This window comes from Lissotriton vulgaris, chromosome 2_1, assembly GCF_964263255.1.
Source record: "Lissotriton vulgaris chromosome 2_1, aLisVul1.2, whole genome shotgun sequence".
In the NCBI taxonomy this organism is placed as follows: Eukaryota; Metazoa; Chordata; class Amphibia; order Caudata; family Salamandridae; genus Lissotriton; species Lissotriton vulgaris.
In genome coordinates, this window is record NC_141687.1 from 116,648,282 (window position 1) to 116,674,163 (window position 25,882).

The 25,882-nt window shown below is 42.7% G+C and overlaps 1 protein-coding gene across 1 annotated transcript in view; it reads left to right on the forward strand.

Annotated features, from left to right (window-relative positions):
- Positions 1-25,882, forward strand: part of NCBP3 (nuclear cap binding subunit 3) — a 354,604-nt gene that overhangs the window by 19,881 nt on the left and 308,841 nt on the right. The gene's annotated exons all lie outside the window — the stretch shown is intronic.

Consider the following 25,882-nt stretch of genomic DNA (forward strand, 5'->3'; position numbering starts at 1 on the left):
AGTCAACAGCTTCTGAACGGATTAAAGAGAGCGCAAATGCGTTATACTGCTCCAATAATACGTTCCCATTCTTCCCTAGAATTGAGTCCCCGTTTGACTGTATTGAGGTAGGAGATGTACCATTGCTCCCTCTCCTTTCTTCTGGAGACAATATTGCCACCTCTTTTGCCTATCCTAATCTTTTCTAGGATGAACCAGCCAAAATCAGATTCTTTGTGTCCCTTTTCAAGGAAATGGACGACAATTGGTGCAGTAATTTTCTTGGTCCTCACTGCTGACCTGTGCTCCTGAAGCCGTGTGCGTACCTCTCTGCCCGTTTCTCCAACGTAGCAGAGACCGCACGGACATTTCAGTAAATATACAACATTTTTACTTTTACAGTTGTTGTGTGTTTTGCACGTTACTGTTTTGTTGTTACAGGTAATTTCTGATCCCACAATACATTGCGAACAAATGTTACACATACTACATTTTGTTGTTCCAGTAATTCTAGTACCATCAATAGTCCTTTGACTGTCAGCACATTCCTCTCTGTAGGTATGTACAAGTAAGTGACGTAGATTTTTATTCTTTTTAAATGCAAAGAGGGGTTTCTCTAAAGCTAGTTCTTCCTCATGATTTAGGATGTGCCAGTGCCTGTTGACAACATTCTTTATCTGATTGCTTATATTGGAAAATTTGCTAACAAAAACCACTTTATTGAGGGGTTCCTTGTCCTTAGGTTTACTGTGAACCAAAGCATCACGGTCGTAAAACCGCGCTCTTTTCAATGAATGTGACAGAAGCTTTTTCGGATATCCCCTATCCTTAAATTTTGTACTCCGGTTCTCAGCATGTTTATAATAATCTTCCAGATCCGAACAATTTCTCCGAAGACGGAGAAATTGACTAAATGGGATACTTTCCCTTTGTGATTTTGGGTGGAAACTGGAGAAGTTTAGCAGTGTGTTTTTGGCCATGGGTTTTGTAAACAGTTCAACTGCCAGAGCTCCATTACAGTTTTAATGCAAATATCAAGAAACTCAACCTTAACAGTGCTATACATAGATGTAAACCTCAGATTAGGGTCCCCTAAGTTAATCCAGAGAAGAAATTCCTCCAGAAGTGCAACTGATCCTTTCCAAATAAAAAAAATTTCGTCAATGTAGCGGTACCAGCCCGCTACATTTTCGAAAAACGGGGCCATCTCATTATCGATGTGCCTTGCCTCAAAGTTTCCTCAGCGCCAAGACGCCCAAGGGCATACGAGCGCTTTACAAAACTACAAATCAAATCAAATCAAATTTGGATGAAAGTTGTTTCCTGGTTAACATGTCATTGATTAAATAAGGAAAGAACTAGAGAGACGTCCTATAATGAAGTAAACTTGGGTTTGGGCGGATTCGCTACTATAATACCGTTCAATAGTTTACATATTAACGGATGCATCCCTACTGGCTTGCCCTCAATCTGGGAATGACCCACCGACATGGCGGAACGGAAATTATTAATGGAACGATATGCTAATCCCTCAGAAGCCTTCTGAGAAAGAAAGTTTACGACGCAGGGAAAGTCTGCCCCCAGGGGATCCACGTGCTGTTCCACGCACCAACGAACCCAGCCCTTCCAGGCTAATGTATGTCTCTTCATGGGCTGTGTCAGTGGAGCTGTGTGGTGGGTGCATCGGTGGAGCTGTGTGGTGGGTGCCTCAGTGGAGCTGTGTGGTGGGTGCATCGGTGGAGCTGTGTAGGTGGGTGCATTGGTGGAGCTGTGTGGTGGGTGCATTGGTGGAGCTGTGTGGTGGGTGCATTGGTGGAGCTGGGTGGTGGGTGCATCGGTGGAGCTGTGTGGTGGTTGCATCGGTGGAGCTCTGTGATGGGTGCATCGGTGAAGCTGTGGTGGGTGCATCGGTGGAGCTTAGCGGGTGCATTGGTGGAGCTGGGTGGTGGGTGCATTGGTGGAGCTAAGTTGGAGCTTTGGTGGAACTGTGTGGTTGGTGCATCGGTGGAGCTGTGTGCTGGGTGCATCGGTGGAGCTGTGTGCAGGGTGCATCGGTGGAGCTGTGTGGTGGGTGCATCGGTGGAGCTGTGTAGGTGGAGCTGTGTGGTGGGTGCATCTGTAGAGCTGTGTGGTGGGTGCCTCGGTGGAGCTGTGTGGTGGGTGCATAGGTGGAGCTGTGTGGTGGGTGCATCGGTGGAGCTGTGTGGTAGGTGCCTCGGTGGAGCTGTGTGGTAGGTGCCTCGGTGGAGCTGTGTGGTGGGTGCCTCGGTGGAGCTGCGTGGTGGGTGCATCTGTGGAGCTGTGTGGTGGGTGCATCGGTGCATTCTGGGTATTGATGAGTTTCACTGAACGCAAAACACCTGAGACCCAATAGAAAAAGTCTAAGGTCCATTCCAAGCTAGGTATGTTTTTTTAAAACCGAGGTCTGAAGGTTGAAAGTAATGCCTGCAAAAGGAGCAAAAGCGGGCTCCATTTTAAGTAAGCGCTACGTCCATGAAACCTGCAATTTTGCAATTACGGTACTTTCCCAGTTCGCAAGATACCTCGAGCCATTTTCACATGCCGCCGCTAATGATGTTTTTGATGTTAGATGTGCTAATTCGACTGTTCCCGAAGAGTAAATGCATTTGTCCATTAAACACGACCTTGATCTCTTTTAGGAAACGGATGTTAATACATCAGAGTGGCATCAAGTAGAGAAAAGTATTTCTATAAACAAGTAGAGGCCTAGTCCAATGCATATGGAGATGGGTTTAAAATACAATTAATTAATCAAATCTGGCATTATTAGCATAAAAGTATTTTGTGTATATGCATTTAAATGGCATTTATCAGTTGGAAACTGTCTGGAAGAACTAGAATCCAATTCGTGTTTGTTCGACTGACACTCTGTGTGATCTTGGGCACAACGCAAGACAGCCTTGGCATCACTGGAATGTTTCCAAATTAGGCCTTTGACACATCTAGATGTTTATGCAGATTACTGACCTACTGCAGCGAGGGTGATCTGCTCTGGCACATGTTAAACAAAAAAACTATATACATGCCATTACCTAACGCATTCAGCACACTTACCTATTTTAATAAACGTTGACGCGGCGTACAATGTTAAGTGAACTTCAAGCCACAGTGGCATTCTGTTGAGCAATTGTGTTTTCTATGCATTTCAGGCATGCCAAGTGTGATCAAAATCACCATCAACAGTTGTACCGACCATTTATGTATCATTGGCATGGTACACTCTTAGCATTAAATACAGTAAAGCCCCATTCCTAGTTGCATGTCATAGGAAATGTCTGCGTATTACCCCATAGGCCACAATACATGAAATAATCCTCCATATTCAATCAACAGTAAACATCAGCCGTGTGGTGAGCTGCATTGCCTTTTAGATTTAGTAAACGCAATGTTTAAGCATGTAAATAAAAGCACATTTTATTTCCAATAATATGGACAACATCAGACTCTACTTCCTGCTGGCATCATAACCAAAATACATCACCCAAGCATGAAACGTATTAAGAATACAAATCTCAAGTGAAAAGCAGCTTATATTATAAAACCCAAATCGTGTAACTACTAGAAACGCTAAGGGGTAAGGCCGGGCGGCCGTGAATATTTAGAGAAGCTGTGGGAGGGAGGCTGGGCTTCCTTTGATGTGGTAATGCCAGGCAGGCAGGCGGCTGGTGGCATTGTGCACATGCTTTTTAGGGCTTGCGCTTGCGCAATGACCTAAAAAGCACATGCACTGCAAGGAATCGCCAGTGGAATCGCCAGTAGTTAAACTCTCGATAAGCCATAATAGAGCTTCGCCAGCTATGCGCAGAAGCGCATCCACAGGTGAGCCCTAAAAAACGGGCAGTAGCGGCGTGCATAGCCCAAATCCTACAAAAATAGCCCAATTGGGCTATGAATGTCGAAACCATCAGGAAAAACGAAAGTGAAGGGCTCCCAGTGCACCTGGCTTATTAGGGGAGCCTCAGCGCGTAGATATTGTTTAATTATGCCACCGCCGTAAGTGGAGCAGTACCGGCATTCGGAGCGAGACAATAGAGCTTCCCTGCCGCAGAACAGAACACCGTCCGGCGAAGCGGTAAATTCAAAGATGCTGTTGTCCCTCGCAGGGACGCACCGGCATGAGCGCGCACCTCCCGATGACAGCGGGGGTGCCGCGGCTCATTCGAGAAAGCGAGCGCAAAGCTTGCGGTGTCAATGCAAGAAAATAAACAATATAGACGAGTCAATGCAAGAAAAAAAACAATATAGACGAGTTTGGCAACAATTGCAGCATGAAAGCACAAGTGCGATAGACGCGCACTGTCCATGCGCAAGTGGCGTGTGCCGAATAAAACAGGCATAAAATACACTTAACTGGCAGCGTGAGCAGCAAAGAAAGAGGAGGATATCCGGTCATGAGTAGCTCTTATGAGGTCTGACAGGATGTGATGTTACATGTGCATCATGGGAAATGTACTTTTATTTACATAATACGTTTTCATTGGCTGCTGTGTGTAGCAATAAATGAAAGAGAAAGCATTATACCCAGCCTCCGGTCCTACAATAGAATTGAAAAGAAAAGATCTGTCTGGTGCGAGTATCTGAGGAGTTCCCAGCCTCCTTTGCTAGAATGTGCTGGTCATGTCCTTAACAAGTTCGAGGTAGGGGCGGATGTGCCCTTCACCCTTTACTTACCCTGTGGGCTCGGTTTCTGCCTTGCTTTGAGACCCCTTTGGAACCTTATGCAATATTTTGCTGTCCTTCAGAGGTAGCTCTGTGTGCTATACAGCTTAAAATATGCAAACCTTGTTTGTGTTTTGCGCAATCGCCGGTGTGTATATAATGTTTTAATGCTAGAGGATTTTCACGTTGGGCTTAGGAATGATTTTGTGTGTCCATATCGCCATGAAGTTTGTTCCCTGTGCGTATGAGTTCTATTTGCTTTGGAGGCCTGGAGAGGGATTAAAGTGCAGCGGCTAAAATCCGTTTTGCTTTGGTTATGGAAAGCAGGTACTTGAGCTATCATGGCATATTCATAGACTTTGCATTCCGAAGGGTACACACCTATTTTTAAAAATATACACTGAACCTCCAATATTTCCGACACGAGAGGAGCTGTTCTTTTAGATGTATTAGACCAGATCTCCTTTGTTTACCTTCCATATCATTATACCTTAACTGTAAGTCAACGTGTAAATGTCATCCTTTTGCATCGTGGGTATGTATACCTATCCTTTGTTCACAGATGACAGATTATGACATGATGTTCTTGTAAGCTTCAGTGTGAAAATAGATGATGCCTCGTTCAATAAAAGCCCCGATTTTGATGTTATGGTACTTAATGTTTACGTTTTTAGATAGTAGACAGCCATGAAAATTAGGATCAATATGTTTTCAGTTTACACATTCTTTTTTCATCAGTTCTTCATCTTGCTTGTCATCATGTGGAAACCAACATATACTACCTATATTTTTTAACTGATTTGTTAGTTATCTCCAGACTGCGTCCAGTGAGTATTTGTTAATTTGATTTTAACATGAATCCCGATGGAACTTTAGCGCCCCAACTTGTAGATCTCCCTGTGTGAGTGCAATTTTCCACCACCCTGCTTTGGGAACAGACAACCTGGACAAAGACTGTAGATTCCCCTGTGATTTGGCACTTCATTGCACTGACGTACTTTTGTATTTTAGGAATAAGTATATAGGCCTAAGAACCAATGGTTCTCTTCAACCATGAAACAACAAAAGCTAAAAGTCTGTCAGGTGAAATGGAAGTCATAATACCCATATTTTTATAATGCTGGGGCAGTCTGTCCGCAGCCAATTCAAGCATTGTAAACAGCGATTTTGTTAGATCGATATTGGGCAGCGCAAGCGCTGCTGCAAGGCATGCAGTACTGGAGTATGGAATAGAAGCTCCGCCCACGTTTGTCATTGGCTTGTGTCATTGTCCTTCGTAAACGCTGGCTTGCAAGTTGTTATTAGGCTTGTTAGTCCATCCTTAGTACCGCCTTGGGCGACTGGCCCTTTTACTCCGGTTGTTACAGGGTAATTCACTCGTGAGTCCCCTGGTCAAGCTGCTAGCTACTCTAGTGTAGTTTAAATTTTTGTCCGAGTTTTTTCGGCCTGACAGTACCGAAGCACACATTCTTTCTTTTCTGGCTCTACATGACAGGTTGACAACATTTGTATATAAAAAAATACAGTTTATTTATGGCCGAGGTGCCCAGCCTATATGTGACACGAACTATAGGCATTTTTTAGCAGAACTCTCTCCCCCCCCCCCCTCTATCTCATAACACAAGGTGTTAACTCTTCTTTCCTCCTTGGAGTACTGGTCACTCGATGACATCTGTTCAGTGTCCGTCTGTGGTGAATCCTACACTTGTCGACTATTGTCAGTGCACCTTTCTCCTCAAGCCTGGTCCCTCAAGGCTGAAGGAGGGTATTACATAGGACTGAAATGCCATTGTGGAATTCTACTATATACCGATATTGTTTCTTCCTGCTGTTGCTAAAATTGAAAAGTAATATCTTGTTTGCTTGCTATCCAATCATTTAGAGAAATATTTAACTGGTGTCCAACAGGTTTTTGTATATTTAGAGAAATATTACCTTCTAGATCGGCCTTAGATTAGGAATGGTGATGGAAGCTACGTTAGTTACTGTCGTAAATGATCTTAACTCTGGCCTAATGAGGCCACTGCATTCAGTACTTATCCAGTGCATTATGGCTGTATGTCTGCAAGCAGCAGCCAGTTCCTAGTTAGGCATTTTTATTTATCAGGCAAAAGTCTATCTCTTGCGTTACTACTTTTCAGTTTATAGGTCTCGCCTGCGTTGCAGCGCATGCATTGCTCGCCTTGGCGAGATCTATTGTTGTTGGGTTTCTCTCTGGTTTCTTTGGAAGTGGGGTTGGTGACCGCCCTGTCTCCCTTATGCCCCGCCCACCCGGACTGGAGATTTTGCTCATGCACGCTCGCGCACGTCGTCTCTTCCATACATGTGTGTTTATTTTTGCATTGCGCTTCACTTAAGGTGAAAGCGCAATGCATATATTAACAAGCGGCAGGCATGCGTGTTTTGTGCCCTGCTCACCCTCTCCCGCCCCCAAGAACAGGTGTGTCATTCAACCTGGTGCGTGGGAAAATGCAGTTCAACCTGTTAATGCCAGTCTCAATTTCGAAACTTCTTGTGCTTTATGAAATGAAGGTATTACTGAACAGTCTGGCTTTGGGACAAGGCACGTTTACCGGATTCCTTTCAAAAGTGCAGTAAGGTAAGGCTGGTTTGCCGCATATCTTCTGTTTGTGTCTACATGCACTTCCTTAGTTTCTGGGCCCGCCCTTCGTTGCCACCCGTTGCTAAGAACAAAGTGGAGCATGCGCGGTGCTTCATCCGGCAGGGACGCCACTTCCTTGTTGTTTAGGTATTGTGGCTTTACCTGTACCAAAAAGCAGCAGAGCTTCAAAAAGCAGTCTCTTCCCTGTTCGAGGCCCTCCTACAGAGCTCCACGCAGCCTCGGCGCTGCACCTTCCCGTCCCACCTCCCTCTCTGGACCCTGCAGCCCCACGATCCTCCAGCCGTGGCAGAGCCTCCCCCATTGCTGATCAACGACTCAGACCTACAGCTTCCAACGCATGTGCCCAGCTGCCGGCCTCCCCAGAGGGGGAGGTGCTGGCCTTCGGAAGCCTGATGATCATGGCACTGCTGCCCATCTTCTTCAGAGCCCTGCGGAGCGTGACCTGCACCAACAGCAAGGTATGGAGTTTAGAGGGGTTTGGTGTAGGTGGGAAGAGAGTGGACTAGTCATGTGTGTGCAGGATATAAATAAAGGGGCAGTCCAAAGATTGGGATGTTAGGACCAGTTGGAGACACAAAGGAAGAAACATTGGGCAGAGTTAGCCAACGGGGAGAGAGGTTATAGGGCAACCTGTGTGGTTACGGGAGGAATGGTGTGTGGGTTGAATCAGACAGTGCACACAACGTTTTTCAACTGTAATTGGGCTCATGGCGACTTAATGTATTGGAAGAAAGGGGTCATTCTTGAAGAAAAGAGAAGGTACACGAAGGCCAGAGAAGCCAGAGTTAGAGACTGGCCAGAGAGAGTGGCAAAGCAGCTTATATGAAAATTAAGTAGATAGGACTCCGGCTCCAGTGTGGGCTGAATATGTCTCAGAATTGTGGTGTTTTTTGGTCCTAGTTGTTGCTTAAGCCATCTGCAAAAAACATCGAGCAAACGTCATGTTTTCCTCATGTTTAGAAATCTAGTGCTTTTGCTTATTGCCACCAATCATACCTTTTCTGTGGTATTGATCAGCTGCTGTTCTGCCCAAAAAAACCTTAAAGGTTCTCCCAGCGATGGGGAAAACAGTTTCCTTTACCCAGTCTAGCACCTCTAACATTCGCCAGCAACATGCATTCTAAAACGTTGCTGATGATGTCTGTCTTGGTGTGAGATGTAATGTGACTCCAATAGTTACTTTACACCAGCACCTCCTTTTTGAAACAACATTCACAGACCGGTCTAGAACTCCAATGTTTTGAATCTGATGATGTTTCAATTTGGCAAGGAAATGTGGACGAACCGGTTAACTCTGAACACAGATTTTAATATACTTGTGCAAATAGACATTTGGAGTGTGTTTACAGCTTCATATTGACCTTATTTAAGTGTTTAACCCCTCACAAAACATACCCCTGATGTGGCTTAATTCTTAGATTTAGAAAACCAGAGGTGGGGGCTATAGCTTAGGTTATGATTTACCACGTGAAAGTGAGTGTAGGATTCTGCATCCATTTATCAACAATTGAAATAAAATGAATGACTCAATAGTTGGCATAATGAATTGGCACATATTATTTCCCCCCACAAGAGAAGCACAGCGATTCTAGTGGTAGATCCTTCAAATGTGTGAACATCCCTTAAGTCTTTGATACTTTTCTTCTTCAGGCATTGTTAGTGTATACCAAGTACCTAGGAGAAATACATCCGCCTTATTTTCAGCACAAATGTATTTTGCTTCTGCTGAACTCAGAGATGTTTGTATAAACAATAGGATGAACTGTAGTACGGTATAAATGTAAATACAAGCATACTATTTACAATATTTGGTAATATCCGCATGGGAGCAGGCCACTTATCTACACATGTCACAGATTTTCAAAAGATTCCTTTTCAAATGAAATGAGCTGTACCTTTTGCTGGTTTTTGGTCCTGGTATATATGCTGGGCATATTCGTGGTGTTACTAGGCCAATAAGTGTCCTCTTATCGGATAAGAAGCATATGCTGCTATAGCAAACCTCTGTGTCTACTGGATAAAAAGTACAGTCATTGCTTTGGGAAATTTCGATGGCTTGATTCCACAGCATGCATAAATTACACTTGAGTAATGTCATGTTTACATTATCGTCATTACATGATGTGTGTTGTATGGCCTTGCACAATATTAAACTTGAAGTGCATCGCTTAACAATATTCTATAAATATTTCTCAGTTAATTCTCTGTTGTGTTACCTAACTAGGCACAATAGTAGACCTCAGCTGACTCTTGAACAATGTTAGACTTAGTCCCCTTTGATAAAGGACTTAGTCTCAACAGGTAAATGAATGCAGTAGTTTACTTCTGTTCTGTTGCCATTAGATGAGCCTCATTAGGAGAGTTGGCCTGTTGAATACCTCCCATCCTTTAGTGTCAAGACTAAGTCTGTAAGGCGTTTTAAGCAAAGGTGTAATAACCATGCTCAAATGGGAGAGTATTCAGAAGGCATCGTGGGACAAAAATTGCTCTTTCATTCTGAAGGTGTTTAACTTTAGAAAGTTGTCATTCATCCAACATAAGACGACTGTGAGACAGTTAAGAAGGGTGTATTGGATCTGGGAAGCAGGCTTATTAAATCTCGGAATTAGCTGGGTGGCATCTGCATAACAAACACCAATCAATCAAAATAATCCCTGGAAAGAATGTGGGATGGTAGGTCAACGAGAATGCTTGATGGACACCATATGTGGATGCAAAAGAATCAAACAAACATTTGCAAGGCAATAGGTCTCATTTGTGAGGGTTAGGGCTATTGGCATTATAAATGACAATGCCTTTTATTCATTTCTTTTGAAAACCTGCAAGCGGTGGATAACACGAACTTTGTACGTATAGTCCTTACTTACGAGAAGCAAGGCTGGCAGTAAAAGAGACTGCCAGCCCCTAGCTTCTCATAAGCATGAACTATAAGTACAAAGTGCTTGTTTACTCACAGCTTGAAGGTTTTTAAATGCATAAATAAAAGGCATTGTCATTTACAATGCCAGTAGCGCAAACTCTCACAAATGAGACCAATTGCATTGCAAATGCTTGTTTTAAATACCATGCAACCTACCTTGCACCCTACCAGGCTTACGCAAGCTGGACTACATTCAAAAGGGCATTTTTACCTTCAAAGGGTTATGCAAACAGGCTGCACTGCAGGTTTTCCCCTGCAGCAGCTCGGCTACAAAAGGTAGGACTGAAGCCATGTTTCTCCAGCTACTACCGTGGATGGCACAACAGGTGCTGCCCTCCACAAGCAGCATTTAACTTCCATGTCCTAAATACACCTTCTACACCATATACTGTGGGCTTAGAGGAAAGTTAAATGAGCCAATTAGGAATAAATCACTTTAAGTATGTTTAAAGGGGGAGCAATGGGACTCCACTTCTGGTAAGCAGGGGTAAAGAGCACAGAGTTCTAAAGCCAGCAGAAATATAGGGTCCAGCAAAAGATGAAAAATCTGGGGTGACTATATAGAAAAGGCAGATTTCCTACCGCTCATCTGTTACTCCCCCAGCGCCTCTTTTTGTGGTCTGAAAAAAGTAAAGTTTATTCAGCAGCCATTGCTGCCTATCTGCACGTTTTTTTTCCCGAGCAGTGTTGTGCAGGTTTGAAATACTTTTTTTTATTTAGTGATCCAAGATTAGCTTCATCTTGTGGCTTCATCTTGGAATGGTAAGTAACATCAGCCAAATGACGACAGCATTATGCCGGGAGTGTGCACTTGTGTGGTGACTTGTGCACACGCATAAGCAAAGCCTGTAGGCCAAAAAGGCAAGACCTATTGCTTTAACAATACCATACATTATACAATAAACTTACTTTACTTTTGTGTCAAATTGACAACGCCTTTAGAAGGAGTCGCAAACCTATTTGTTTTGCCGATTCCATGCCTCTATTATAAGGGGTATTGCAGCTCATAACATCGTGAAGCCACTGGTAGAAAGAAGGTTTGCACTCTACACGTATACATTACATTCAATCGCTTCCTAATTACAACGTAGTCGCCATCTTAGATCCAGTTATTTCTTCTCATATTTTGGCTACTGTAAGAATCCTGTTTAGTCACCAGGACAAATCATTTTTATTACTGTTAATGTCAAATTCTCTTATTATATATGTCAACCTAAACCATCGTATTAAGTTTCATTCTGTTGTACACCGAGCATTCTATTTTAATTGGGTGGAAAGTGCTCTTGAAGAAGTGCTATGTAAGGCAAGGTTTCCATGGCCTTGGGTACTCTCCAGCAAGAGGACAGTTTCCAGAATAACTATTTCTTGTTGCTTCTGTAACCAAAGATCATGGATGCTACTGGGAGCTCACTTGAACGCTTTTTAGGCTTTCACTTCATGGATTAGCCAGGTTGAAAGTCGAGGATTACTGTGTAAGAGTTGTGTACGGTAAAAAAGCTTGGTGCGTGTAGCACATTATTTACAATAAAAATATTTTCTAGTTTGTGCTGGGACTTGAAAAACAACTTGTTTTCAATCAGACGGACTTTTAGGATCGATTTGGAGTTGAATACATTTCTACTCAATGTGGAGACAATCTGACATGTGTTGCAGCCCCTTTCATTCATTCATTATTCTTTATTTCGGTTAAACAACCTTAAAAGAATGCAGTACAATACAATTTTAAAACATTACAATACAATATGCATGTCTACCCAGTACCGGATTAAGATTAAAAGGAAACTAGCAGCAAGGTCCTTCGCAGTTAGATTAACACACATGTTCGAAGAGCACTTGATAGATGACAATTCATTAAGTTTAAAATAATACTATAAAAACAGCACAACGTCAAACGCTAAGATCAGGCCAGTTTCTATTATCATTATTCTAGTTTAAGTCACTCGATTTAAAGTGCAATATAAATCTAAATCAAATTCAATTACATGCACCACTTAATAGTAGTATTATCAGTCCAGTTGCATTTATAGTTACATGTTGCACACACGTTCCAATGGGCATTACATATATACAATTAGTTCAGGTGCGATAGAGTACAAATCAAGGTGCATTTCAGCCGCTAGACTACAATCATGCCGACTGTCGCTTACATGTTGTAGCCATTTCTCTTCCTGACTATCGCTACAGATAGGAGGAAGCGGCTCAAACTAAATACTATTGGGCGTGCAGTATCTCCTTTAAACACTCTTTCGCCGTCTTTAATGTGGCGAAGACCCAAAAGTTGGCATATGGGTTTTAACCATTTTTTCCTTGCCTGTAGATAAGCGGGGCATATAAATAGCACATGGGGCTCATCTTCCCTCAGGCGCATTTCACATTCGCATAAATCAGATCCAATACTACCTCTTGGTCCTTTGTTGCAGTGCCATTTCGAAGTCCTAGATTTAATTTGAAGGGCACTATAGCAAAATTTTAAATATAACGATTTGGCCATAGGTGGGTAGATTTCATCCATAAAGGATTCTAATTTATTAAAGAGGCCATGGTACAAATGCATGTTTGTAATTGAGAAGGAGGCCTGGGTGCTTGCTGCGTTTTCGACTTGCGTGATCTGTTCAGAATGATCTGCAAGCATTTCGTTTACTCCTGCATATTCTGTTTTGGGTGTGCATCCGCTCTGGCATTTTCAAAATAGTTTTAGGGGTGCAGTGTCAGTTGTTGGTAGCTCCTTATTAAAGTCTGGTTACAGTGGGGAAGTATAGGAGCTAGTTGGCTCTCTACAAGGCGAGCCTCAGTGGGAGGTGCAAATTATGTTGAGGAAACTACCAGCACTGTAGCCATGAAGACTAGAGAGGTAATGTGCTTTGAGTGTTCCAGTAAAAGGTCATGGTTTACCATGGGGGAATTTATGGGCACTTTCTCGCTCCTCTTGTTATTTAGGACACACCATTCTGACTCGCACGCAGGGCAGTGAGTGAGTGTTGAAGGCGCAAGCTCTACCTTGTTACTGTCTGTCTAGGTTTGGTAGAGAGGAGTGTTGACACTGCAACCCTGGGTTGCCCCCCAGTCCTCAGGAAAGAGTACCTGATAGCAGTGCTGGCGGCTGAGCCTGGACGTTCTTTTAAATAGGTTAGTTTGGGTTCTTCAATTGAAGAGACTGTCAGTCGTCTTCTTAGGTTGCAGTAATCTAATGCCCAACTTCCATGACAGATTCAATCTCTGACTTTTTTGAGGGTAGCAAAAGCCTCCTGCCTCTTGACCAGCGCTTTCCTCTGAAGTGAAGAACGGGGCTTCCCTTCTTGTAAAAAGGTGAACTGACATTCTGGCTTAATAAGAAGCTTGATTCTAACGTGTATATCAGATGGAACCAGGCCATGAAGTCACTTGACTTTGGTAGCTCTTGAAAATTTGTAGAGAGTCAGCCTAATTTAAGTATTTGTCTTGACGAGTGCAGTGTAACCAACCCATTCAACTTCCATGAGATGTGTATTTTCTGCAGCTAGTCCTCAGCCAATCAGAGACCCTTGGTGGGTCTTTGTTTCTCTTGCCCCGACTGAGCATTAGATGTGGGGTATGGGTAGGAACACTCTGAAGAGCAAAAGATGATAGCGACAATTACTACTTTGCTTTGTGTAGGTGTAGCTTTGTGTATACCACAGGCTGTCTTGCTCAAACTAGCGCTGTTCTTGATTAGGGTTGAGTGCTGCCAGTTGTCAGAGACGGCACAGATTACCAGAAGAGCCTCTAGGCTACTTCTCAAACTCAGGGTGCAGATAAAAAGAGCTGTATACCCCATGCCTAAAGTTTGTTACCACTGCTTGTCTGGACATGGGGATGTTAGTCACCCTTATTAAAGTAGACTCACATTGGGTGCACATATCTGCAACTCTGTCCTGGGAGTAATAGTGCCTGGTGGCCTCTATATGTTACCAGATAATTAATATATTCCAATTTGGTAAGAAGTGAAGAAACCATGACAGGGTGGAATCTGATTAGAACTCAGTGACTTTCCTCCTTACTTCTCTTTTACTGCAGGTGCTGTCTGACAATCGTCTCTTTCCAAAGCTATGGCTCTCTTGTCCCTTTCAGATCCCATATATTGAAGGATACAAAAAGAGCAAAGTAACTGCTGAGAGACAGGAGAAAACCATTAATAAAGATGTGCAGCTACTTTTTTGTTACAGTCCCATAGAAAATATTTGGATTTTTTTTTGCTTAGTTCAAATTAAGCTGTTATTTGTCCCTTAAACGTACCCAGACGCCTAGGTAGACTACCGACACCAGAGTAGAGTTTATACACCAGTGTAATTAATCATTCGCTCTGTTTCTTGTTAGTCAAGACACCTGGGTAGGGAGAACAATTTAGAAGTGGTATGTTGCTGTGCCGTGACATTAAAACATGCGGGTATACGCTCATGTAACATATATGTGGCATTTAATACATGCGGTAAATACATAGAATAAATAGAATATCAGTTAATATTACATGGTATAATCAAAGCATTTCGAGCTATAGCCATAAGGAAACGTTCATGGCCCTCAATTGGAGTTCTGACATTGTTTAAATTATTTTTCCATGCTTTTCTAAAGGGCCTGAAACGTTTTTAAGGGGAATAAGAGTACAACAAAGTTATTAAGACTATTTTCTGGAGGTATGCATTTATTTTCTCTTTCTCTTCCATCAGTTGTCAGTAAGATGGATCCATCTATCCATCGATCCATCCCTCCCGTTTGTATGGAATGAGGTTTCTCTTTCTAAATGGCACTGTTGTCCGGCAGACAAAAGTCTCCAATCGTGGCACTCTTGTTGGATGGATGTAATCCTCTGCCCCTTCCTCTGTTGTTCTATTGATGGATAGAAGGATGGATTTATACATACCTGGTGCTGTTGATAGTTGGATGGACGGGGATGGATGGATGGATGGATGGGGTTGGTTGGATGGATGATGGATGCCTCCCGCCCTGAAAGGTGAGATGGATATACCACTCCTTGTCATGCCACTCTTTCTGGTGGATGGATTGAATCTTTCCATGTTGATTCAGGTGCTGTTGGAAGCGTATATAGATAGATGGATCCATCTCTATTTCCTGTCCAGGATGTCAAATTAATTAAAAGCTTAAGCAAGCACACTTTTAATATGCCGTTTTGGGTAGTGACTCATAAAATTAAAACAGATTGTCTGAAGCCCTCAAACTCGTTTATTACTCTGGTTTTATACAAATGTTCTTTTCTCCTTTTTTCTGGAGACTTGTCTCCTATTTTTATTGAAAGAGCAGCTTTTCTCTTGACTTACGTTTAGTTACAGGCTGGGAGTGGGAGAGGGCCTAATACAAAATTATAACACAATTCTCCTCCTGAGCAAATACTAAAACCTTATCGCAGAATCAATCCATAGGTCAACATCAAAAAAACAAATTTATAGAAGAAATGGAAGATAAGTCCAATGTATTTCAAAACTTCTTCTTTATTTTCTTCTTTTCAGTCACTCTGTACTTTTCATTCTTTTTTTGCTTTGCCAACACGTGTTTCGTCCTAACTTATACAGCTTATGGACTTCATCAGGGCGATTATCTATCTTTTATCAAATATATATTGGCAAAACCAAAAGGCGATCGAGACTTGAATTTGTCCTAGGTAAAACATATATTAATGTGTATAGTGTTGCCTTGTCTGTATAAGTTTTCCTATATAAGTAGATAGAAAATCTCCATTTTATCTATATTCCTCGGAGTAACAGCACTCTTGTATCCAAATTTAGAAGAAACGAGTCACCTACTATCCTTTCTTTCGGTAAAGAGGTAGATTATCTCGGCACAAGGGAGTCTTTGCACGAACGGCGTCTAATACAAAATTACATTTTAAGTTGTCCATTGATTATTTTAATGCATTAATTAATAGACTAAATGGGAAGAGTATTGACAACTAGGCTTTTCTGTTGCAATGAAGCGGGTCAAACCAAGCAAATATAAACCTAAATAATTCTACCTAGCAGTGGTTGGGACACACTGTAGTTTAATTAGAGGAACTGAGTGGGCACAACAGCAAAGGGCATGTACAGACCCTATTTGCTGGGTAGTTTTTTTGGATTCTAAATATTTATAAATCTTTTGTAGTTTTATTTTTAAAATAGTATTTATAAGAGATGGAGTTTGAGAGGGTTTATAATTTGGCTGTGATTTATTCTGGAGTTAGTGCTTATACTGTAGTTCCCATAAAACGTTTCAGGAAGTAAGTGTATTTGTCTTATTTTGCCCCATTTGTGATCAGCTTGCTTTTATTATTTTTAGCATTAAGTATGGAGATACAGCCTACTCTAATTTTTTTTTCTATAGATACTTATTTACATAGCGTGTAGTAAAGTGTTGCATGTCTTCGTTCAATTTCTCCAGAGAACTATTTGTAATACAAAGTAAAGAAAGCTGATGGGGCTCAAGATCTGATATTGTTGACTCACTGCCACTGGAGGAGTGGGGTTTAGTTGAATGTATTTCGGAACATTTCAATTTCCAAGCTTTGGTACTTCCCTAATGCTTGGGTTAAGGGAGTGCATCAGTCTGGAGCAATTTTAACCTGTCCTTGGGATTCCACTTTAATAAACAATCCATAGTATAGATGATAATCCCAAGGGTTCTCAGAAGCTCGACCATGTAACCAGTTCAGAGGAGCAAAGGATTCTCTGAAGAAGAGTGCTGCAGATGACCTATGACCATTGGTTCCAAGATTCATGACTTTCAGTGCAAAGGAATGTGATGCTGCTAGAATGGTGGGCAGCTTGAACGCCTTCAATGTGGAATAGTCACCTCTCATAATACTGGTTTCTGTCTTTGATCCGTTGTTCAGATGCAGGAAATTTTCATTCATTGAGACGGATATGTGATTTACACAGGTAAAGATGTCTGCCTGTTCTTCAACCTCGTTTCTAACTGAAAGTAGATGTGAGTTTCATTGAATACATTTCCATCTTCACCTAGATGTGCTTCAAAAGCCTGAGTAATGGACACAGGTAGACATTTAAGAGCAGCGTGAAAGAGAAGAACCCTACAAGCCTCCAAATTACATCTTCAAAGTAGACTATTCCCTTGACCAAACCTTTGGTTGCAGTTGGAGAGAAGACCAAATCATTTTCTGCATATCATTTATTTTCCCATAGTGTTTTTACTTTTAGCAAAGTATCATGAATCTGCAGACACTGGTTTTCTTTTCTCAAGATAGTTTTCAGGTTCCCTAGATTTTTGGTTTGTTTGCATTTTCTCAGGGGCCAAAAAGCATTCTATGTGGGATAACAGAGAGCCACATCGATGTAAGCAGGGTGAGAGTGTAAGGTGGGCAAAGGGAAAGTGAAGCTTGCACATGGGGTAGACAGTGTATCAGAGAGTTATTCATGGGTTTCATTTCATACTTCCCTCTGTTCAGTTTCTAGTCGAGTCATAGATTTAAAATTACTGTGTTGTGCAATATCTGAGTTCCTATACCTTTACCGCACTCTGCGGTAGGCTCCTCTGCTTAAGATTTACTAACTTTGGCAAGTCAAGTGTAAAAAGGATTAATGATTACTGAATTGGAATAAAATAGAATCTTAGACCTCACAATCTCTTTATGCCTTTAGTCTTGTATATGTAAACTTTAGTAGTGGTTAGAAATAAGCTCTGGTAGGGTAGTAAGTGCTAAAACAAATCCTTAACAAAGACTCCCCAACAAGGTGTGCAATTCACTGAGGTGAAAGCGCAGACAAAAACACCCAACCTCCAGAGCTAGACATGCCCAGTCCTGGTATCTAGGGTGAATCCAAATGATGTGGCATTTGGTAAAAGTTGGGGTTCGAATTCGTCAAGGTTCATGTCACGTGGAGATTGCAAAAAACACAGTGGATGGACAGAATGCAGAACAATGTCTTACATTCACCCCAGTACAAAGATCTGGGCCTAAATCCATCGTTTTTTTGCACTCCACACCACCCTAGGTCAGACAATGGCTATATGCAAATCAGCCTTGACCCTGTGCCTCATGGGAACAGTCCAGCCCGAACTACCAAGCCATGTCTTTCCTAGACCGGAATCAAGCGTCCAAGGACAGGTTTCTGGCTATCAGCCTTCTTCAGCCTGGATCGCTTGACTCCAGTGATGTGGAGAGCCTGGGACTCACGTCTGAGCATACCCAGCCCACTCGGGGTGAAAATTGCAAAAAACACAGTTGATGGACAGAATGCAGAACAATGTCTTATATTCACCCCAGTACAAAGATCTGGGCCTAAATCCATCGTTTTTTTGCACACCACACCACCCTAGGTCAGACAATGGCTATGTGCAAATCAGCCTTGACCCTGTGCCTCATGGGAACAGTCCAGCCCAAACTACCAAGCCATGTCTTTCCTAGACCGGAATCAAGCATCCAAGGACCGGTTTCTGGCTATCAGCCTTCTTCAGCCTGGATAGCTTGACTCCAGTGATGTGGAGAGCCTGGGACTCCCGTCTGAGCATACCCAGCCCACTCGGGGTGAAAATTGCAAAAAACACAGTTGATGGACAGAATGCAGAACAATGTCTTACATTCACCCCAGTACAAAGATCTGGGCCTAAATCCATCGTTTTTTTGCACTCCACACCACCCTAGGTCAGACAATGGCTATATGCAAATCAGCCTTGACCCTGTGCCTCATGGGAACAGTCCAGCCCGAACTACCAAGTCATGTCTTTCCTAGACCGGAATCAAGCATCCAAGGACCGGTTTCTGGCTATCACCCTTCTTCAGCCTGGATACCTTGACTCCAGTGATGTGGAGAGCCTGGGACTCACGTCTGAGCATACCCAGCCCACTTGTGGAGAACTGAGCGTACCCAAGCGCAGAGTTTTGAAGACATCGGCTAACGTACCGGATAAGGGTGTTAAGAAATTATAGATCATGTAAGGAGCACAAAGATATGTTCCACTGCATAATGTAACTGAAACGTGGAAACTAGGAATACACCTACAGAAATATTATGTCCATACCGGGACGGAATTGCAACTGGCTTTAAGAAACCTTGTTGACAAAGAAACAACCATGAGAAAGTCACGGGTTGAATCCCTGTATGCAACAAAACTCGTGTTGGCTAAAGAACTGAACATAAGGACTGAAAGAATAAATAGAAACCTATGAAAACGTCATATAGACACTATTGAACTTTATTGTATTTGATATTCGCATGTCCTGGAAGATAAAGTATACTGTCATTGAGCCAGGTTTGTATCTTGGTGGTTCTTGACATAGTACCGGAATTTTGGTTTGAGAGGCTCGTCAGATTTTTGTGCACGACCGCGCATCCCGAGGTTATCCAGTCTTTTCATACTTATGCGTTTTGGTCCTTTTAATGTTTTTTTGTCAGTCACCATTCTTTGAAAATGCACAGGAATTATCAAAAAGAGAAAAAATAAGGAGTCGTTGTGAGACCGATGTGTTGGTTGTAAATGCTAGATCACATTTAAGGCTGAGAACATGACTTCAATATTGATTTGAAATTTGTATTTAAAAGTTTTTTTATTGCAGTTTTATAAAGCATGAATATTTCAGAGGCGAAAGTGTCTTAGAGGCATCAAAAGTCTATTTGTATCTTGACAACAGGGTGAGTTTTATTTGGAACACTCTTGTCTAACAGCGGGCAAACAGGTGGAAACGATACACCCGCATAAAATGGACCTGCCTTGGTGACACTAGGCCTTCAAAGTCTGTTGGGTGCCTTTCACAAGAAAGTTGAGAAAGAAGGATCTGCTTTAATTTTGTACAGAAACGTGGATTCTTTACAAAGCAGACGATTTGAGCTAATATAAATAATACAAATTGTAATACTAAACAAAAATGGGAGAAAATGGTGAACAAGAGGGCTTTTTAGTTGGAGGCCAACATGAGTAATATTCATGATATCCGAGTCGATCGGGCCTAGTGCCTGAAGAGGGAAAAGATGGTGAGTAAGAAGCTTAAACGTTTCAAAAGCCTGCTTTGACTTTTGGATTCTTTTGCGGTCTGTCGAGATCTTAGCAGTCCCAGACATATGTATTGAGTACATTTATATCTTGTTAGTTGTAAATCCCTGACTTCACTGTCTTAAGAGTTATGGGAACTTTAACAGTTTGCGGAATGTGATTTTCCTGTATGTCTCCAGAAAAATAGATTTTGAACATCTTTTCTGAAGAGATGGGGCTTATTGAATAGGAGTTCCAAATCTTTGGGGAATCCAGAGAAAGATTTAGATTTTGTGGCCTGCAGTAATTATGGGTTTCAAACGGAGCTGTGCTGTACTTCATATCTCCCGGGAGCTTTGTCTAGGTTTATCTTAGAGGGTTGATGGCCTTCCTTATGTGAAACATACTTGAAGTACATATCGCCAAAGCTGCAAGTGCCAGAGATTAACCAGGCTGCTGTTTGCTTCATGTTTTTTAGAAGGGTCTGACAGTTCTTGCAACGATTAATTACACAAGAGAGTAGGGAAAGAAGGATCTGCTTATCAGCCAACAGCCCTCAGATTTATGTTGATCTCTAATAACTAATTTCATGTGATCAAGGCTAAAGATCAAGCTGAGATTCTCACTTTCGAGAATTAGTACTTAAAAACATTACAGATCAGGAACAAACATGCAGATATATTCCTTACAACCTCATACTCTGAGAAAAATGCCCTTCACAGACTCAAACAAATTGAGAGTTTGATTATTAAACCAGCGGACAAGGGAGGTGGGATTGTTCTTCAGAATATTGACACACATAGGAAATCCTCAGGCGACTATCTAGACCAGACCACTATCTGAGACTCCCTTCTGACCCTACCAAGGAGATTCAGAAACTCATTCTTGACATTACAGAGAAAGCGGTTGCTCAGGGTTTCTTGAGTAAAACACATTCTTATACCTCCACACCAAATCACCACGCACACCGGTGATATACACAATCACTAAGATGCATAAAAAGGCCACTACACCACCAGGTCGCCCGATTGTATCTGGATGTGGCTCAATTCTTGAGCCGCACGGTAGATATATCGATCACTTTATTAAGGACTTCGTACCTGACACATTGTGTTATATCAAAGATACCAAAGCCATGATCAACCTTGTAGAAGTCCTCCGTTTTGATCCCAACAGTGCCTCCTTTGTACCCTTGACATACTCACTATACACTAACATTCCCACATGATGAAGGCATCAATGTTATTGGTATGGCTCTTAACTCCAGACCCCAACCTCACCCCGTCCCCACCTCCTTTATTCTCCATCTATTGAAAATGTTTCACTCAATTTTTTCCTTTTTAATAGCAATTTTTACCAACAGGTTAAGGGTACCAGTATGGGCGCAGTTTTTGCCCCACATTTTGCCATCTTATATATGGACTGGCTCGAAACACAGAGAATACTTTCCCCTCAGAATCCATTCAGAAATAGCACACTAGAATGGAAGCGTTACATAGATGACATCTTCCTCATATGGAATGGAACTAATGTATTTTTGCTAGACTTTCAAGACTGGCTCAACATACACAGTAATGGCCTTACTTTTACCATCAACAAAAGTAACCAAGAGGTGACTTTCCTTGAATTGACCATCATAGCTGACAATGGTAGACTCTACACAACACTTTACTGCAAACCAACAGAGAAAAATACATTATTGGCATACAGCAGCCATCACACTATTTGCATACAGCAGCCATCACCAGAGTGCCTTACTCGACTTCCTCCCATACTCACAATTCCTGTGCATTCGTCGCAATTGCTGTTGCAAGGAGGATTATTTCATGGAGGCAATAATCTTATCCAAGAAACTTATAAGTAGAGGTTACACTCGTAAACTAGTGAAAACAGCCCTTCAAAGAGCATGGTACTGCCCCAGGGAGACATTACTGAGCCTAAAACAAAGAAACTGTGGGGATAAAATAGTATGTGTCGCCATATTTTCACCAATTTCCAATGCAGCGAGGAAATGCATCTTGAAACACTGGCCGACATTGTATATAGGCAGCCTCAATCTAGAACGCCCTCTTTTTGCTTTCAGGAAAAGTAAAAGCATAAAAGACCACCTGGTAAGGGCAGCCCTCCCCAGTACCAAAAGTAACTCTACTCGAAGGGAACTATGGGGTCTACCACCAGTAATAGGCTATTTCAAATGCGGTGGATGCAGCGTATGCCACCTCACTACGGATACAAAAACATTTGTGCATGCCAACATTGATATCAATCTGACACATTTTTCCAATCGCAACACTGTTAATGTAATATATGCTATCATTTGCTCTTGCAACATAATCTATGTGGGCTTAACAACACAAAAAATCAGAATCCGGATTTGTCGGCACAGAAGCCATCTGCATTGCAGAACACAGAATGCACCACTTGTTGAACATTTTACTTACCTCACCCACATTGAGGATGACATAAGGTAGCAAATGATCACTGTGATTCACAGCCCACTCGGAGTACAAACAAGGAATAACTATAATGGAGCATATGAACTGACAGTCTCCATACAGGTCTGAATTGCCTGGAGGACCGGACCAATTTGCTGTAACTCGGCTAATTTATTGATTAACTTATGATATTCCCCCGTTACTCACTATGTACAAATTTCACAATGTATAACTGTCATACCACTTCCAATATCTGAGTTGGGATCAAATATACGGTGTGATTATCAATTTTCCTGTTAACCCGTTCCATGCTCGCGTCGGCCAACGGCCGTCGCAAGCACTATCTCGCTGGTGCTGTGCACGTCCTTTGGCCAACGCAGCCCCTCCTACTGCGGGAGGATTTGCGCCACAGTTAAGCAGTTTAATCCTGCGAGTGCTCTGTTTCAACTCTGGTTATTCTCTGCACTACCCTATTCATTTTACTCAATCTATCTTCTGATTTTCAGACCATTCGGACTACCTTTTATCCCCTTACTCCTCCCCCTCTCTACTTTAACCCATTTTTCCCCTTCTAAAAACCTTCTACCTTACGAGTTTGGTCTTCCATTTCCTTATCACCCTATCTAACCCTTTTCTACCCTTTGGCCTCTACAATATCGCAATTTCCTGACTTCTGTCACCCCTGTCTCTATTCCCTAACTTGATGCTAAATTAACGTGCAATCAGCCCTTCCATACCTTTCTTCTCCATATGTGCAATACCTTGACCACATGGGAGTACATTAGCCTCATTGCTCCTGCTAATTTTAATAAACCTGGAATTCATGCTCCCTCCCTAACTTTACCCATTACTTATAAGCATCCGCATGCTTCAAATATACCGACATCACTGACACCTCTTACTCACACTCTCTTCCAAGAGGGCAGCCCTTGTCTACTGACAATTAGCGCGTCCATGCCTCTGCTTCTCATCATTTTAATATCTTGATCATACATAAATACATTTGCATTACTGCTCCTACTATTGTTAATAACCTTACATGTCACGCTCCCTCCCTACCTTCTCTCTCACCCCTCTTACTCTTCCATTTTTAGCATCCGTAGGCTCTCCAAACTATCGATATCCTTGACACCACTAACTCGCACTCCCTTCTAAGATGGCAGCTCCTACCCACAGACAATTGCCTACACAGCGCTCTCGTTCTATATTGACATCATATTCGGGTGTATCAAACACATAGCCCTTATGCCAGCTAGCCCACTCGTTTCATTGAGTGCAGTTACTACATGGAGCAATTACTGCTCCCCTCGTGGCCAGAGCGCACAGTACAACTATACATCGCCCGTTCAGGTAAGCATGCGCCGCCATTCACAGATCCTTTTGGTACTTTATTGGTTCTGCGCACACTGAATTGAATACTCCCCTCCCTCAGGCCTGGATCTAGTTATCCCTTCTGGCATATTGCCGCTTCAGTCCCGGACAGGACGCCACCCTCTCTCTCCTCCGCCTCTCATATGCCACCCACTAAGGTACGCAACCTCCACTTATTACCACTGCAATTGGCAGTCACCCGGCACTTCCCGCAATTCATTACTCTCTCCTTCCTACAGGCTTCTTTTTAACTTCCCTACCGGCCAATTTTTGCCCATTCTGCCCTGGACGGGACATCACCTCCGCCTGCCGCTTGTCCAGGCTCCACCCTGCTGCGATCACCCTTCTGGTAAGACTTGGGCTTCTTAAATTGGTAACTGCTCCCCTTGCCCCTGTTATCACTCCTCTATCTAATCTGACCTTCCCCCCCATTCTAGGCCACCAGCCGTTTTAATTCTCCTACCATCGAGATCCGCCCTGACTCCTTGCGACTCTATCTCACAGTAAATCCTCGCTTCTATTTGCCTCGGTACACAGTGCTCCTTCCCTTCCTGTTTTCACTGCAATGGTGTACCGGTTCTTGTCTACTCCAGGTCCCATTGCCCGCCCGCTTAGCCTAATATCTGGCCTTCTACCTTAGACGCACGTCCTGTACCTTGCACACACGTCCTGTACACCACTCCTCTACCTCTCACTTGGTTCAAAACCCATCGCCTCTATTTTACTCCTGACCTTAATTTTGACAGTTCCTCCAACTTCCAGACTTCTACTCACTTCAATTTTTCATGGGACTCCCTACTGGCCCCGTAACCTGCTGCATCACTGCACCTTGTATTTGACTCCACCTTGCCTTACCTCAATATCAACCCTATTAGTTGACTCTATATTAATTCAACAAACCAGCACTCACGACCTTTCTTGACTTTTAATATGCCAAATGCGCGTTATTTTGGGCAACCTTGCCTTGCTAGGCTTGTCTCTGGTTAATCATACATTGACCACAAATGTACATGTGACCTTGCCCCGTGTAATTTTTACTTTATTTCCCTCCCCGTTTCTCTCCACACTTTTTCCCTACCCTCTCCAACTATACCGACCCAGGCAACTTACCAGGCACTTTGAACATGAAAGCACAGGTGCCCAACAACAAATGGTTCAATAAAGATCAATATCAAGTCCAAATTCTAATAAGTCACGAGAGTAGAGGTTCCTCGGTTAAATCTTTTTTTCATCAGATAAACAATGCACGGTACAGCTGACGTGTTTCGTCCCAGTGTGGGACTTCTTCAGGGCGCTAGAAAGAAACTTCAAGGTATCCCCAAGGGTAAACAGGAGTATGTGAATGATACTGCGCACAAGGAAGAGGCTCGTCTGTCCAGATAAGTCACAAATAGTATGAGGGTCGTCCCAATGCAAATCTCCGCTGGTTTAAAAAAGAGAAGGTTTTAAACATCGGCCCAAGGTATAGAGTTAAGACAGGATTCCGTCTGGAAAGTATGCGAGGTTAAATTTCCGTAAGTCCATTGCTAGTTGGTGGCCGCCGGGTGTACAAGAACGGGGAGTCCAGAAAGGAGTAGCGCTCGACCTGCAGATATGAGGTCCAAAAGCGGTAATGTTCACTTGCTACATGTCTATCAGTCTTCTAGTTATTCAATCCAAGTATGCAGCCTGTCAACGCGCAGTCACTTAGACAAAGTCCATTACAGACATGATGCCCGAATCGCGATATGAGATTCACGACCGGCAGTCTAAAATTCCAGCACGCAGCGACAGCTGAAAGTCCTCCAGCTAGCAACTTCCCAGGCAATTGTTTCATCACTTAGTCCTGATGAGATCCCAATACCTAGCTGGGATCGAAACGTTGCCAACACATCTTCAACTCTAAACTGAAATTTGTATCTAATTGTGGCGTATGAGATGTAAACCGGATTGTGACTTTTT